This window comes from Merops nubicus, unplaced genomic scaffold (genome assembly GCF_000691845.1).
Source record: "Merops nubicus isolate BGI_N331 unplaced genomic scaffold, ASM69184v1 scaffold9510, whole genome shotgun sequence".
NCBI classification, from domain to species: domain Eukaryota; kingdom Metazoa; phylum Chordata; class Aves; order Coraciiformes; family Meropidae; genus Merops; species Merops nubicus.
In genome coordinates, this window is record NW_008584787.1 from 3,382 (window position 1) to 16,823 (window position 13,442).

At 39.7% G+C, this 13,442-nt stretch overlaps 1 pseudogene; it reads left to right on the forward strand.

The window, feature by feature from the left end:
* Positions 1 to 11,222: 11,222 nt before the first annotated feature.
* LOC103777797 lies at positions 11,223 to 12,501 on the forward strand (annotated as a pseudogene).
* Positions 12,502 to 13,442: the final 941 nt, after the last annotated feature.

Below are 13,442 nucleotides of genomic sequence, written 5' to 3' on the forward strand. Positions count from 1 at the left end.
AAAAAACACATGGGGCAAGATTTGTTTCTGATGAAGGCAGCCTAGAAACAGTAATGCTATCAGGAATCTGGCATTTGGTTCCCATCACAGGGAACAGTAAGGACAGCTCAATGCTACAACCAAGAGAAATTAATTTCTTTACAGGAGGTGTATTGGCTATCTTTTTAATTACTTCTCTTTCAAATGCTTTTATTTTATGACTTTGAAAATATGCACTTCATTTTAATACTTCACTGGGTGACTATGTGTCTATCTAGACTGGCAACTAGAGTGTTATTTAGAGAGTTTTATTCAAGGGGGGAAAAATACCCCAAACCACCTCACTGTATTTTGGTACACTTAAAGTTTAGTTGATATTTTGGTTCATATTGCCATTCTATAGAATTCTCTAGATCAGGACGGAATTTTTAGGGGAGCACCCCCAACCCAATTTGCATGCTTATCTGATATCCAGCTGCTTTTATGTAACCACTATCACTATTCTTGTAGGTAATAAAATGCAGTAGCTGCTTCAACCTACCAGATATACCCAGAGAGAAAGAAGTCCTTGAATAAAAAGAGCCTCAGAAGTCCTCATGACATGGAATGCTATTTATGGGGCTGAGTGGGGATTTTCTGAATATACTATTTTGCCATGAAATATTTATAGGCAAAAAAGGAAAATTTTTTTTGCAGGAATATTTGAAGCACTTTGGACAAGAATGAAATGTCTGACCAAAACCACCTGGCCTTCTCCCAAGAAACCAAAAGCCTAGTAGTTACAGATCTCTGGTGTGATGTAGAAAACTGAAGTCCATATCTACACTCCTGTGCTGGAGTCACACCTCTCTTATGACTGTCCTGTCACCTGGTCTAATGGCTATTGAGGAAAGGGTCTCTTATTCTCTCCTTTTGTAGTAATTCCATTTGCTATAAATAGTTAACTAGTCACTGAAATAGAGACTTGAGTCTTGACTCCCACATCTCAGGTGAACACTCTAGCATTGGGCTACAGAGCTACTCTGACCCAATGAATATTTCATGTATACAAGGTGGAACTGTTCCAACAGAAGACGAAGAGAACAAAAGAACAACAGAGGGACCGAAAGGCTGCTCATTAGTTGAATACTATCCAGTATTCAACAGAACCAGAAAAATAAAGTATTTTTTATGAAAAATATAATATGTAACAAAGAAATTAAAGACTGACCACAAGGTATAGAGAGAGAGGAAGAAGAGGGCACAGCAAATTCTATTTAATCCTAGCTTTGAAAGATTGGCAATGTAAATTACAGAGAATTTTGATTGTAAATTTTTAATGACACAAGTTTAGAAAAGCAATCTCCAAAGACAGAAAACTCACCTGTTTCTGAGACCCACAACACACCAGCAGAAGGTGATTAAATTTAGATCTATTCCAAAGACAGCTGCCGTTTAAGTTAGTGGAGCAATTTGCAGTCATAAGTTGTTCATTTGTGCACGGACTGACAGCAGAGTGGAATAGGATGGGACATGCACCTTCGTATAGATGTTGTTGGGTTTTGTTAGCAGTGACAAAAGAAGACCTAAAAATCTTATATTCTTTTCCAGTCTCTGGAAAGAAAGTGTCATTTAATTGGAACAGCTTCTTTCTCCTGTTGCTCCCAGGCCTGAACTCTTTTCTGCTGTCCCTTCAGTCTGTTCTTACCTAGTTCTCTTTTCCACTTCTCATTGCCCATCACCATCTAATAGTCCTTTACAAGTCACTGCTCTACAGGCTTCTGAGACTCCTACCCCAGTAAATCTCTGTGTCTTTGCTTCAGACTGACAATTCCCCCTTTGCCTGTTGGAGTTTTTTGACCATGCTTTCGTATCGCACCTTGCTTTTCTGACTCATTATCTTTGTCCACTGATGGGATAGGTGCCTGGGAAACCAAGTAAGCACAGGCAAGCATATGCCGTCAACATAAGTTTCTCAGTAAAATACTCTCAGCTATCACTCCTCTCAGCCTAGAATTCCATGTGTCTTGTTATTTATTTGGTATCAATGGATTTCACATATGACAGGATCAGCTTCAAGCTCAGCCTCAACTCTTCCAAATGTAGATCATCATAAAGAGTGTGCATCTTTGTCCCTGTGTCCTCAGGTTGGAAAGAAGACACTTATTTTGTGGAGGTAGCTCTTGTGAAGTCTTGGCAATCTTGGAAGCTGTCAGACACTTGAGTACACTATGGAAAGTAGAATCTTCACATTTTTTTACTTTCAGAATGCAAATTTCTTTACTGAGCACAAGCAATCTGTGATTTCATAAGAATTTGCAAGTCTTACAAGGAAAAATTGACTGGCTGAATCTTTTTTTTTCTGTGCAAGATGGACAATTTCAGCCCAAATTACTGGGTATGTGCAAAGCTACAGGCAACTGGAGGAAAAAAACCTAAAACACAAAGTATTTGCTGATCCTGATAACTGTGCTCCTTTCTGCCTTGTCTCACAATCATCTGCTGATCTATAGGCCACAACACTTGTAGCACAATGAATTAGATATCTCTATGTTCTCATCAAACTAGGTATATGAAATGTTGTATAACCTGTTTTCTATAGACAAAACCAATATTGTACCACCATAATAGGAATGCAGATTACTTCTTTCTCTTGACACTGTAAGTGCTGGATGCACACCACAGTTTGACTTTCTCTGGTTATGCCCTGTGATCTTTTTTCTTTCTGCTCTAGTCACTTAAAGCTCAGGAATGATACAAGTTCCTTTCACTGGGGACTTAAGGCTCTTGCACTAAGCCCTATCCTTCTGCTTGTGGTGTTGGAGACACTCCTGAGTCTCACATTTGGTCTTGGCAGTTTTGTATCCTAGCCACTTGGGTTGATTTTTCATGGTTGGAAGACTGCACCTAACTCTGTATTCCTTCAAAGCATAATCTGCTGAGGCTGTGACTAATATGGAATCAGCCTTGAACGAAAGGGGTTTCAGCAGATCCAGCAACCCGCATCATTGTTACCCTAGTCTGCCTGAGGAGGCATCTCATGTACAGACAGTTTAGACCATTAGGACCTTATAGATCCTCTATGAGAAATGAAGGCACAGACAGGTTATGCTGGTGTCTATACTGATGTCATGAAGTAGCATAATATATTCATCTGAAAAAACAAAAATAATCCCAGCTAATAACATACATTTTCTAGGGGGGAAAAACATTTCAGAAATCGTGTCCATTACAAAATTTGCAACTCTATTCTCCAGCTTTCCAAAGGATTTTTTTCTAACATGTTTTTATGCCTCATATCCCTGCAATAGCTCTATTAATCTTTTTGTAAAGCCTTGTAATTTCAAGAAAAGTCTGTTTCTATAACTATACCTGTATTACTGTTTGTTGAAACCCACATATCAAAGCCATACAGCTAACAGAATACTGTACTTGCTTTTAGCCCTCCTCCCATGCACATCATCGTATGTGGAGAAGCAGTAATTTAAGGACACAGTGGATTTTTGTCTGCTTCTACAGAAGCCTGTACAGCTAGCTAGTAAATTGAAATCTTTAAGCTGTGTATGACTTATTTAAATTAATCACTCTGGCAGTCTTTAGGATATATGTTTATTACAGTGGAAAATCAAAATATTTTAAATTACTAGCATTATGAAATGCTGCTTGCAGTCCTCAGTATGATAATATTTTATTTGGCTTAAAAAAATAAACAAAACTACACCAAAGACTACACCAAATTAACCCAATAGCTCAGTGGGTCTCAACTTCAGATTTACAATCAGCAGTGTTCAACCAAGGCACAATATGGCCCACACCTTTAATTTTGTTTGATGTTAGCAGTTAGCTAATATAACAGTCCATATGAAAGAATATTGCTTACATTGATACAAATATGTTGGGCAAGAAGAGGGAGAAATGCTGATGCAAGTAAGTTAACAGAAGTTAGAAAAAATACGAAGCAGAACATTTGTTCTTCAGATTTGGACAGTGATGGCTTACCACATTTATGAATAATTCCTTACAGTTTTTTATCACTTTCTGCCCCAGAAGCTAAATTAGTTTTACAACTATTAATTGAATTGTCTAACTTCACTACACACTGGGAGATAGAATGGATTATTAACTCCACTTTGCAGATAAGGAAACTGAGACAGGGAGAGGAAACGATTAGCTGGAGGTCACACAGGGAATCAGAGACAGATAAATCCCAGATCTCTCCATCCAATGCATTAAGTGCTGAACATTGTTCCTTCTCCACACAAACAGCCATCAGAAATGAGATACATTTCAAAGAAACAATTAGAGCAACATTTCATCAAAGATAAAAGCTTCTGAAATTCATCCTACACTGGTGATCCTGAACGTTGTTCTCTTTTGTCTCTGTCACATTGTTTTAAGTGCAGATTATCCCTCCTTCCTTGCTTCCTGCAGTAGCAGTCCAGCATGTGCAGCACATGCACTCCCATCACCCCTGTAGCCCTCCTGCAAGTACCTGCGCTACCCGCTCTCTGTGCGCTGCTTTGTATGCACGGAATCACCGTTTCCAGAGTAGTAAGTACAAAAGCTGATCATTCCTGAGCACTCATGGCACGTGAAGCATATAGCTGCCTCTCCAAAGAGACCAGTCTTTACATTATACAGGTGTAAGAGGTTTTTTCTTTTGAGAAGTTAATGGGCAATTTCATAAATAAATTGTGCAAGGTTTAACTCCCTGACATAATGAGTGGGGTTAACAAGAAAGCAAATACCTCATACTTCTGAGATCTGTTTGGCCTGACCTCACTGATGCTCTGAGTGTAGAGCAGGAACACTGTAGCATACTCACCTTGCACAGAACATTTACAGTCTCAGCTATCACCACTCTGAATGAGGTATTTGATTTAGCTAATTAAAGTGGTGTTTATTAGTTGACAGCCATTAATAAGTGAGCTAGTTAAACACCACTGTGTATCAATCAACAGATTGTAATTTTCTTTGTTTTACTTTAAGCCTACGTGTTTTCCTTATAACTATTTAGTACTTAGATCTAATCTGGAATTTCTGTAAATCAACAGGCATGTTGCCAATAATTTCCACAGGAAAAACATCAGCATCACTATGAAAAACATTTTATAAAGTGCTGTATGTGAGCAAACCAGGTCTCTATAAGCTTACTGTTCTGAATCAACTTTAGTTTCTGGCTTTAGCACTTGTCTGCATCCCTTTGTCTCCACTTAATACTTGTACACAAATTATTTGCACCATTTCTAACAGAGTGAATGATGTCTCATGGTTTTAGTTTAACAGGGCAGACCTATACTACTAAAGAAGAAAACAGACAGTTATATAGTAAACATTAGGGTAGAAGTACAGATTTATATAGAACAAAATGCTTCAAGAGGTAGCATCAGCTATTCCAATGGCCTTGTTTGAGCTACAACATTTTCATTGCTAAAAGCCTTTCTTAAGTTCTCTTGCTCAAGTTTGTAAAATAGTTTCTAAATAGCAGCATGGATCAAAAATCAATGTATTTTAAAAATACTTCTTAATAACTGCTATTTCAGTACAAAATAAGCCTTAAGAATTTGTCAAGGTAAAAATAAACTATGTTTGTTTGGATTGGTTCCAGTGGAATCACTCGGAATATATGAAGAAGGATTTTATTAGCAGTACTTGAAGTCTAAAGCTTAAAAACCAACAATCTGGAACTCAAGAAAATGCAATTACCTAAAATTAAAAGGACTTAGTAATCATTACTGACACTACAATGGTTGTCTATGCTCATTACTTCCTATAATTATACATCATTTTCTGTTGGATAGTCCTGATGTGTCTTACAACGTCTAGAACATGAATGCATTCCAATTTATCTATGCCATTCCTTAAATAAAAGGTATAATGCATTAAATTTTAATATTTGGTCTAGATACAGAAAAAGTATTTTGCTTTTGAGGTGAATATTCCAATTATTTACTTATAATTGTCCTTGGAGCCACTTATATTTTGTTGAAACAAACTATAATGTGTAAAGAATGATAGATGAATATTTGAAAAATAGGCAAAGTGAGTTCAGTTTATAATAAGACTTTTTAAGGGTATCTAAGAAACAGAATTTATAATTAAAGTCTTTTGTCTTCTCAATGACAGCTACAATAGCCTTTCTTAAACACAAACCCGAGCAGGTTGGGCTAGATGACCTTAAAATGTCCCTTCCAACCCCAAAACAGTATCATTCTGTGTTTAGACTACAGCTGTAGGCCATTAAGCACTTGTGACCTTCTCCCATGAGCTGCTGAAGATCTTTGAAAATTACTCCTTACCTAATGGTAACTGTGTAGTCAAAAAACCCGTAGAAAAACAAAACAACAAAAACAACCAACCAACAAAAAAACAACCAACCAACCAACCAACCAAACAAACAAACAAAAACCAACCAAAAAAATCAACCCCAAACCAATACAAAAGCTCTGGAATGAAGCACTGCTCCCATTCCAGGGGGCACTGCCCCTGATATTCCAGGCTGGAAGGGGAAACACTGGCTCCGGAGTCCAAGGAGGTTCCTCTACCAGTGGCATTCTACAGAGAACAAACTTGGTTGGTCATCTCATTAAATGCCTGTGGCTATGGAAGGGTACTAGATCATTATGTCTGCACACAGATTAGTTGTAGGTGAAACTAAACTGGAAAATGTACTCCAAGAGTTTCTCCTAATGCACTACAGCTATTCATGGACAGTCAGTGCATAAGACCACATGAGATCTAATTAGAAGTAAACCCTCTGAAAGACATATAATCTGTTCCCCAGCACCAGCTACTTCACTCTGCAGGCCTGCTTTTCTTGCAGCACACTACTTCCTAGCTTAAACACAGCCTCAGACAGCTTCAGACCACACATGTGATGATGATGATTGTGGCGTTTCAGGGGACCAAATTAAAATTGCTCCAAAGTAAAACCTCTGAACTGCACATTATGTAGATGTAGAGTCCTCAGTACTGGTTACTTCATTAACTGTCCTTTTTATTACACCAAATTACTGGCTAAAGTGGACATAGCAGAGTGCACTTTGCCATTAGATAGCAGCCTCTAATGTTTAGTCATGATAACCAGAGGACAGATATTTTAACCCTTTTAAAAAGATATGTAGTTTTATCACAGTTTTTCCACTGGAACGCTTATGTTCCTCTCTGTTGCTTTAACTCTGTTACTGACAGTAAGGCTGCAAGCAGAGAGAGGTGGGAGATGCTCCACCATGGGGACCCTGAAGCAGGCTGAGAAGGGCTGTCAGTTTTCATAGTTCTGCTCTATTAAGACTTAAATTCCATCATATGGCTTTTACTGATGGTTTATTTAAATCCTGCAAATGCAGTTTTATTTTATTAATGTGTTCTATATCCGATTACATTTTGTGGGGGTGTTTTTATCTCTGTATATCACCTAGCATTAAAAGCAGAGTCGCTGGAATATAAATAAATACGTATGTGAACTCAAATCCATCATAATTCTGCTGGTCTGATTCTGATTTCATGCTAGCATTAATCAGAACTGAAACAACTGAAACAAATCAGAGCCCTATACTTTGAGTTTGTACCAGTGCACTTGACAGATAGTATCAGAAGGTTATCCTCTAACAGCATAGCCACTTCTGCTGTTGCAGACTGTAAATACTAAAGTAAAGAGGAGATCATGACAGAGCCTAATATCAATCTAAAAATGCCAAAGCCCAAGACATATTCTCCATGGTCCTTGTCAAAAGGGAACATGAAAGATTTGACCGAGTCATATTGGTCAGAATTTAAAAGTGGAAGTGAAGATTTTCACATATATCTATCTTCTGCCTTGTGATTTCAGTCTGCAATAGAATTAACTAACGAAAGAAAATAAATTGTGGCAGGACTATGGACACAGATCAAAGGTGCTTTACATTACGTACTCTGTATACATCATGGATTTCTACCATCTGTTTTGTGTTGAAAAAGAATTATACTTTAGGGCATGTTTATTACAATATATTAGGAATCTTAAGAGTTCACATACTCCTTGAAAATATATAATGAAATTAAAAACAAAGTCCTGCAGTGGAAACTGAGGGTCCTCAGCGTCTTTCAAGAGAATTTCAACAATTTCATGACAGCACCATAAATGAAGAACAAACCTGATACACATGATTCTTGCCTGCAACCTGTAAAAGTAATCACCATTACTTCTAGTGTGCTACTCACATATTTTACATGTGTATCCTGTAAGTTACAAAGAACAAATTTCAGTTGTAATATTCACTGGTAAATTCATGTTATATTACTATATGAAGAACGTTATAAAAGCAAAGTATTTGTTTCTTTCCAGGCATGAGGGACCTACTGAATTTTCATATACTAAACTTCATATAAACTGGATTTGAAATACATATAGCTTTTTACTTATGCACTGTATATGAAATTCATAGAATCATCATAGAATCATAGAATAACAGGTTGGAAGGGACTTCAAGGATCATCTGGTCCAACTTTTCTCGTGAAAAACATGGTCTAGATAAGATGGCCCAGTATCCTGACCATCTGAATCTTAAAAGTGTCCAATGCTGGGGAGTCTACCACTTCCCTGGAAAGATTATTCCCATGGCTGATTCCTCTTGTTGTGAAAAATGTTATTCTTGTGTCTAATCAGAATCTCCCCAAGAATAACGTATCCATTACCCATCATCTTTCCCATGTGACTCCTTGTAAAAGGGGAGGCTCCATCTTCTTTGTAGCCATCTTTTAAATACTAGGACATGGTGATAAGTTCTCCCCTAAGCCTTCTTTTCTCAAGGTAGAACAAACCAAATTTTCTCAGCCTTTCCTTATATGGCAGCTTCCCAGTCCTTTGATCATCTTCTCTGGAGCCTCTCCAGCCTGTCCACATCTGTTTTGCATAGCAGGGACCAAAACTGAACATGGTAACCCAGGTGTGGCCTGACAAGTGCTGAGTAGAGTGGGATAATGACTTCTTTATCTCTGCCAGTGATGGTCTTGCTGATGCGACCCAGCATCCTGTTGGCTTTCTTTGCCCCGCTGCACCAGCACACCGTTTGCTCATATTGAGCTTGTTGTCCACAAGAACACCCAGGTCCCTTTTCACAGAACTGCTCTTCAGGTAGATCCCAGCCTGTGCTGCACTCCTGGATTATGTTTTCCCAATTACAAGACCTTACACTTGTCCTTGTTGAACTTCACCAGGTTAGCTCTCTCTTCCAGCCTATCCAGGTCTTCCTGCAGGGTGGCTCTCCCTTCTCAAGCGTCCACTTCCCTGCTCAGTTTGGTGTCATCAGAAAAATTCATCAGGATACACTTGATCCCATCACCCAGCTCACCTATGAAGATACTAAATAACATTGATCGCTGGGAAACCCCACTTTTTCACCTGTTGCCAGTTTGAAAAAGAGCTATTTGCCACCACCCTCTGAGTGCAGCCTGTCAGCCAGGTCCCCACCCTCTGCACTTGTCTAGACCACAACACATCAGTTTCTCTAGGAGGAGTCTGTGGGTAACCATATTGAAAACTCTGGAGAAATTCAGCTAGACAATGTCCACTGCTCGCTCCACGTCAACCAAGCAGGTTACTTTGTTGTAGAAGGCAAACAGGTTTGTCAAGTACAATTTGCCCTTGGTGAATCCATGTTGGCTTTTCCCAATCATGTGCCTCGTTTGATTTGTGATAGCCCCCAGGAGGATTTGTTCCATAACTTTCCCAGCGACTGAAGTAAGAATCATGGGCCTATAATTTCCAGGATCCTCCTTTAAGCCCTTCTTCCATTAGCCTTCCTCCAGTCTTATGCAATGTCCCCCAGTCTCCATGACTTCTCAGAGATTTCAGAGAGCAGCCTCGCAACAGTGTCAGCCAGTTCAGTTAACACCCTCAGGTAGGTAACTTCTGGACCCATCAATTTGTAGGGAACAAGCTCCTGTAACATTTCACATATCAATTCTCCCTTCACAGATGCGGGTCTCTGGATCAACCTGGGTTTTTGTTCTCAAGGCCTGGGGCCCCACAGGGGTGGTAAAGACAGAGGTGAAGAAAATGTTGTGTTCTTCTGCCTTTTCAGTGTTATTGGTGACCAATTCATCTGTGCTGTTTAACAGCAGGCCAATATTTTCCTTCTGTTTCTGCTTGCTGTTCATGTACCTGAAGAACCCTTTCTTGTAGTTTTTGACATCTCTGACTAATTTTAATTCAAGCTGAGCTTTGGCTTTTTGAACTGCATCTCTGCACACCCTGGCAATGCCCTTGTAGTTCTCAGCAGGTATTCATTCACTTTTCCATCTCTAGCATGCTTCTCTTTCGGTTTTGAGCAGACTCATAAGCTTTAAGTTAAGCCAACAGGTCTCTTGCTCTGCCTACTTCTTTTACATTTAAAGGAGATGAACTGGTTTTGTGCTTCCAAGAGAGTGTTCTTGAAAAGCTCCCAGCACTCATTAGCTCCTTTGTCCCCCATGGAAGCTTTCCATGGAATCCCTCCCCACTGATCTCTTAGCGAGCTGAAGTTTGCTCTTTTAACACCTAAAACCTTTGCCTTAGTACTAACCTTCTGTGTGCTTGATGGATGACATGTGAGTCGCTCTATTGTTCTTCCAACAAATGTCTGGTTAGTTGAAATCACCTGTAAGAACCAGGTTCTGTTGACCCAAAGCTTGTTTAAGTGACCCAAATATTGCTTCATTTGCCTGATCAGCTTGGTTTGGAGATTGGTAGCAGTTGTGTTCTGAAAGATACCCCTTGGAGATTACTTTTCTGATCTTTACCCAGAGACACTTGATAGGGCTTCCACAATCACTATAGCTGACTTCTGTAAGTTCAAGGTTCTCCTTAACATAGAGTGTGACAACTCCACCTCTTCTTCCCTCCCTGTCTTTATGAAACAGACTGTAGCCGTCCTTCATGATCTTTCATCGTGCAAGTTGTCCCACCATGTTTCAGTTATGACTATGATTTTATAACCTTCTGACTGGGCAGAGAGCTCCAGTTCCTCCTGTTTGTTCCCCAGGCTGTGTCCATTGGTATACATATACTTGAGGTGGTTGATCTTCTGGTTCGCATCTTGGGAGGCAGCAAAGGAACATTTGTCCCTGTGCTGTTTGGCCTTACTTATTCCCCAGTTGGCTGCAATGGTGTGAGCATTGCCATTTTGGTGCAGCAGCTGGTTCCTGGGGCTGTGCCAGGAGCACGCCATCCCAAGTGGTGCTGAGTCTGCCTCAGCCCAGTTCCTGCCCAACTGCTGCTGTCCATCTGTGGGGAGTCACTCACTGCTATGGCCACCTGCTCCTGTGGGGAGATGGTGCAGAAGCAGAATGAGCAACACCAGGTCATCCTGGCCAAGCTGCTGTGGGAAGAGGACAACAAGCACTGTACAGACTGCCAAGCCACAAGGTGAAGATGAGCATCTTTGAACGCACGTGTTTTTATTTGCATCAGATGTGATGGAATACATCAAAATCTTGGAGTCTGTATGTCAAGGGTCAAGTCTGTCAACTTGGACCAATGGACACCAGAACAAATACAGTGCACGCAGGAAATGGGAAATACTAAAATACTAATGCAAGACTACTCTGTGAAGTTAATCTACCAGAGAACTTCTGAGGATCTCAGATCAAGCTGTGGAATTTTTCACCACAGATAAGTCCAAAAAGAAGTATTGTGATAAAAATGCATTTAATGCCTTCAATGAGGAAAAAGGGGGAAAAAAAAAGAAAAAGAGAGAATCAGAAAAACCATTTAAACAATTAGCAGTTCAAAAGCCACAGAAAAAAGAGGATCTGCAATCAGAAGCTAAAGCAAGTCCAAAAAATCCATCAGAACCCATTATTGACCTTTTAGGATTTGATGGTCCAGCTAAAGCATCTGTAACAAATGAATGCATTGCTGCTGTCGCAGTGCTGCATGATGACCTGGATATCTCCAGGCCAACGATCTCTAATCCTTTACCAGCAGCTGCTGTACCTCCTGCTCAGAGCACTTCCACTAAGCCAGCAGCTGCCACCTTGTCTGTGGCATCCAGGGATCCTGATTTGTTCAATGAGTAAACAATAAAATCCAAAGAGTCAGGAAAGCAACATCACTCCAAAGATTCCATCTTATTCACTGTACAGCACAGGATATTCATGGAGTTATCTTCTATGCCATTTACCACACAACCATCAACTGATTTTCAAAGCTCTCCAGCCATGTGAATTCCTGTGCCTGCAGCAACTGGGATGGGGGGAAAGAAACATGAAGGGACAATCAGTGCCAGTCATGGGACAGAGCATAGATGTGATGATAGGAATGGGAATGCTCAATGGATTTACTGGTACTACACAGTTTTACTGGTTTGATGGGACTTTCTCAAAATGTTGCTGGACCTCAAGGTGGAATGGTGGGACAGATGGTCAAGTATGTATTACAACAAAAGCAAGCAGCTCAGTGGAGCCTCTCTCAGGTGAATCGGCAAATGGCTGGAATGAGTCAGCAATGCAATAGGCTTTGGCCCGCCCCTCAGCACAGCAGCAGGGTAGACTGGAACCTCCTCTGGTCAGTCTCTCAGCACATAGTTGTAGAAATGAAAGTTGCAGTTGAAGTTTCATGCAGAACATTCCTTGGTCAAATAAGTTTACTATGGCTATTTTTTCCACATACATACTCTTTTTTTTTCCCCAGCTGTTCAGATTAAGAATATAACTGACTGACCATGTTATGGTCTGTATTGATTTAGATTGGATGTAGTGAAAAGCAGATCAAGAACATCCATGGCAGCATTTTTGTACGATGTATATGATTTCATAGACTATACATTTAAGAAGCTGCTTAACCACGAACTGTTTTTTTCCTCCTCAAAATTCTAGATCAAATGTTTGCATATAAGGGGTGTAGCTGCCATGTTAGTAATATCCAGAAATATGGACACTGACTCCCCAGAAGGACCAGGTAATCCTGTAGAAGGTACTGCATGTATATAAATAGAAGGCAAACGTATCCCCGAGCAATGTTTTCTAGAGTATCAAACTAATTTTGTTTCATCATATGTCTCACTGTGTTGTTATGATGGTGGGCATAACAGGCAGTATGGTTATTGAAGGAAGGATAAACCTGGAGGTTGCTGTAGTTCTACAAATCAGTAGTTTATTCTTTTTAAATTGATCATTTGATTCATTTGAGTTTCCTGTGACGAAGTACCCAGTCTGGCTCACCAGGCACTTAGAGAGTGTTAATACTGAGAACTAGCAGCACAGTGTGTATACAAGGTGACCCAGTGTGAACACATGTACTTTTCCTTGCAGAGTTGTCCAGGTTGATGACGGTGATTGTGTTTACATTTTATGGTGCCTCATAATAAAATGTTATTTCCCCATAGTAATTAATAAACTTTCTTCTGCTTGGGATGTATAACTTTTCTCTTATTCAGATTTCACAATGTCCTTGCATTGTATGACTCAGTGACTTCATTATTTTTGGGTTTTGCTAGCCATAAAAATAATTGATGAACCACCACATA